The sequence below is a fragment of the Corvus brachyrhynchos genome, unplaced genomic scaffold (genome assembly GCF_000691975.1).
Source record: "Corvus brachyrhynchos isolate BGI_N302 unplaced genomic scaffold, ASM69197v1 scaffold305, whole genome shotgun sequence".
NCBI lineage: Eukaryota > Metazoa > Chordata > Aves > Passeriformes > Corvidae > Corvus > Corvus brachyrhynchos.
The window spans coordinates 1,778,332-1,782,109 of NW_008239284.1; the positions used below are offsets into that span (position 1 = coordinate 1,778,332).

The window sequence follows — 3,778 nt, forward strand, 5'->3', positions numbered from 1 at the left end:
ACATTTTCTAAATCAACAAACACAAATTTCGGGGAACACTCGTGCCCTTATTTAGCTTTAAAAAAAAACCAAACCAATCTGAGAATCCACAGTTCAGGTTCAGTCTGTTGGAGATATTTCCCTTTAAGCTCGATTTTTGTTTGACTTAAGTGGCTTTACTCTGACTTTGTGCCTTTGACTTCTGTGGAGGAATATCTGATAGAAAACAGGTTTAGAATCAGCCCCCGAACACTTATTTTATGTGCTGGTCACTGGTACAGTAACATTATTAGCACTGAAAAGGGGGGAAAAGGGAATAAAGAGAATTTCCATGAGGATACATGTGGGGATCAATATGCCTGCACCACTTTAAAACAAGTAATGCCACATATATTGGTTTCTGTCCTATAAAATGTGTGCTAAGTGTGCTCAAAGCTGGTGTGGGTCATGGGGTGCAAAAGCTCTAACTGGACTAAAAGAAATGTTTTTTATGGATAATGGATCAAGAGAATCACACCTGGAATGGAGCTGCAGCAGGCAACTTTCTGCTGGTGGAATTCATCTTTAGTGTGCAGTGGACACAAATTATGTGCTAAAAAAGGCTCATTATTGCCAGTGGGGTTCCTGGAATGTCTATGGAATATCCACAAAAATATATTTCTGTCTGTGTGTAAATATCCCACAGAAGGCTCTTTGACTGAATGCCAGATGTTGCATTCCCCACTCCTCTCCCACAGCCCTCACAATTCCCATCATTCACACACCAGGATTGAGTGATGCTGCCTTGGGATACAGTTTTCCTGGAAATCTGCTGTCGCAGCCTATCAGGATCGCCTTGTGCCCTCAGAACAATCAGCTCTTTCACAGTAAAGAGAAGCTTTCTGAATTACTGTAATTATCCCAGAAAAAAAAGAGAATTTCCCCTCCAATTTCCACCAAGGATAAACCAAATTAACCCTGTTTTGCACCTCGCAGAGGCTCTCCTGCCCTAATTGCTGGGAATCACCTGTCTGGGAAAGATGATTTCAAATCTTCCTTTATGAGACTGACCCCGTTGTTTCGTGTCCTGGTCACCTGAAGGGCTCCACATGTTCCAAAAGCTGTGGATTTTGTGTTTTCATGAGTTCAGATCCTGTTCGGGGCACACGACCGGGTGATCAAAGACTCAACGTGAGGTGTTGAGGGAACGCAGCAGAGAATCTGAGCTATGGAAAGTCTCAGGGAATAATTTTGTCCAGAAGTGCCAAGAGTGGAGGGATTTCACCAGATTTTACCCTGGTGGGGGGGTCTCTGAGCAGGAAGAAGAGCCCTGAAAAGGAGCTGGGTCACCAGAACCGCTTTCTGAGGAGTAACAAGGCTGAGGTCGTGTGTGCCAAGCACTGAATGGATAATTGGGAATAACTGCTCCAGGCTCAGCTTAAAAAATAGGCTGAGCAGGTGGAGAAAATAGGAATAAGGACTCCAAGATGGAATTGATCTGGATAATAAAGACGTAAGAGGATCCCTTGACTCAGAGTGTTTCCATCTGCCTGCAGGATCATTAAATTTACTTTCTCCAACCCTATTTTGAGATGTCAGTTTCCTTTGTGCACTGGAGAAATTGAGTGTAAAAAATGGCATTTGGATAAAGAAGTGTCCTGGCACCTATTGGACAGGGCCAGGAAGGCTGGAAGGAGCAAGGGATCAAGAGGACAGCTGAGATGTGGATGTGGGGGAAGCAAAGAATGAGTCAAAGAAAGGATGGGAAGCTGAACTGGGATGAGGTTTTGATGCAGGGAATTTGTCAAGGTCTCCAAATGGGCAGAGTTGTGCCCGGGGCCAACACTCAATGATGCCACTCAAGGAAAATCTGGAAGCAGAGGAAAAGAGGGCAGGGCAGGGTGGCAAACTCCTGGCTGCTGTGATGTGCCTCATGCTGGCTCTGTAGATAAAACAGGGAAGGACTGAGACTGCGGGACCCAGGATTTGCAGGATAGGCAAGAATGGGCAAAAAGCCGCCTTTTTGAGATGATTTACCACAAATATGGGCCAGTTTTCATGTCAGCAAAAAAAAAAAGGTCCTTACACCAAGACATGAAGACACAGAGATCCTGCTGCTGCCTGGACCATCCTTCCTCCTGCTCTGCTCCTCTCCTCCCTTCCCAACCTCCTTGGCTTCTCTCCCTGCTCCAGCTGCTCCACTGAGTTCTTGTCAGCTCAAACAGATCTTCCCAGAGCAATAAATGATCTCCTGGTGGGAAGAGGTTTGCCATGGACAAAGCTGCAGGATCACACATGGGGTTGTCTCCACTACAAAGCCTCTGCCCAGCTGAGCTCTGCAGATACAACCCCTCACCCCCAGAGCTGCAATTCCCCACCTCGGTGTCTCCCCAACGCCAACGGGGGGACTTTGGGCTCCACCACGGCTTTGGGTGGAAACATCAGCTCAGGCAACAAAGCCTTGCTGTTATTGCTGGGCAAGAAGTGGAAAAATGGAGGAAATCCAAGGAGGTGAGGCAGGGAAGAGCTGCAGAGAGGGGAGCCTGGTGCTTGGGTGGTGGGTGCTCAGCTGTGAGACCTCGGGGCTGTTCGGGATGTAAAGTCCCAGTCCATGGGGACACGACCTGAGCCATTGCTGGAAATGTGTTTGCTGAAGGAGGGGAGGGAAAAAAGGGAATTTCTCTGAGAGACAGAAAGGTCTGCAGATATGAGTAAGTGCAAGGTGGGAAGTTAAACACTCCTGAGCTCCAGCAGGGTCGTGTCTTTGGATCTTTTCACCTCGTGTGGGGACAACTGGTGGCCAACCTTCACCCAGGGCGAGGCTGGGGAGTCCCTTGGGGTTGGAGGCCACCATCAGCAATGGTTGGAGCACCAAGCCAGGGATTTTTTAGTTGCACTTGCTTTGCACTAAATGTAAAGGAAAGCAAAACACTGCAGAGGTTTTCTCCCAAAATTTTGGGGGCTGATTTAAAAGTGTGCAAAATTTTGCTCCGTGTCTCTCTCTGCCTTGTTTGTTTTTTTCTTTTCTGCTATCCTAAAATTAGGACCTGGAGGGGACATTCCACTTTCATGCTGAAACAGAAAGTGTTTTGCATGTTCCCTAGATCTTTTCCAGAACATTTTGAGGCTGTATATGGACTTAGAGAACTGTAAACAATTTTCTGGAAAAACCAAAAATCTCAAGTAGCTTCTGCAAAGCACAAGATACAATTTTAATCTACTTTACAGGGAAGTTGGAAGGGATTAATTAAGCAGTTAATTATTAACCTGAACTTTATGTTAGTGCAAAGTACTGAGTAAATCTATTCATAATAAAGTTATGAGAAGTAATTGACTTTTAGAACGAGAATCTGAAGAAGGGTCATGCAGAACTACACTGGAAGTGCTGGAGAAAGCTCAAAACCCCTTTTTTCTGTTGTTTTGGAGTTGAGGAAATTGTACATTGAAGGTGGAATTAGTGACATAGCCTAGCTCAATATTCAAGAGCATCATTCCTACCCACAGGTATCAGCCATTCCTCCTTAGCTTACAAAGTTTTGAAGAACTTTCAACTTTTACTTTCAAAAATAACGGGTTTTTTTTCCTCCAATAGGACTTTCATTTTTCTGTTTTGGCTTTTCTTTTTTTGTTTGTTTTGGACTTTTTTTGGTTGAGTTTTTTTGTTGTTGTTTTTTGGGGTTTTTTTGTTGTTTTGTGGTTTTTTTTGTGGTTTTTTTGGTTTTTTTTGGGGGGGGAGTTTTTTTTAAGTTACTTTTTGGTTGGTTTTTGTTGGTTTTTTTTGAGGGGGTTATTTCACTTCAACCTACAGCTTCACCTTTCC

The 3,778-nt window shown here is 44.6% G+C and overlaps 1 protein-coding gene across 1 annotated transcript in view; it reads right to left on the reverse strand.

Moving 5' to 3' along the window:
* Positions 1 to 3,685: 3,685 nt before the first annotated feature.
* TNFSF15 (tumor necrosis factor superfamily member 15) overlaps positions 3,686 to 3,778 on the reverse strand; it is a 14,487-nt gene continuing 14,394 nt past the window's right edge. The window contains exon 5 of the mRNA XM_008638357.2: positions 3,686 to 3,778. The gene's annotated coding sequence lies outside the window, so the exon portion shown is untranslated.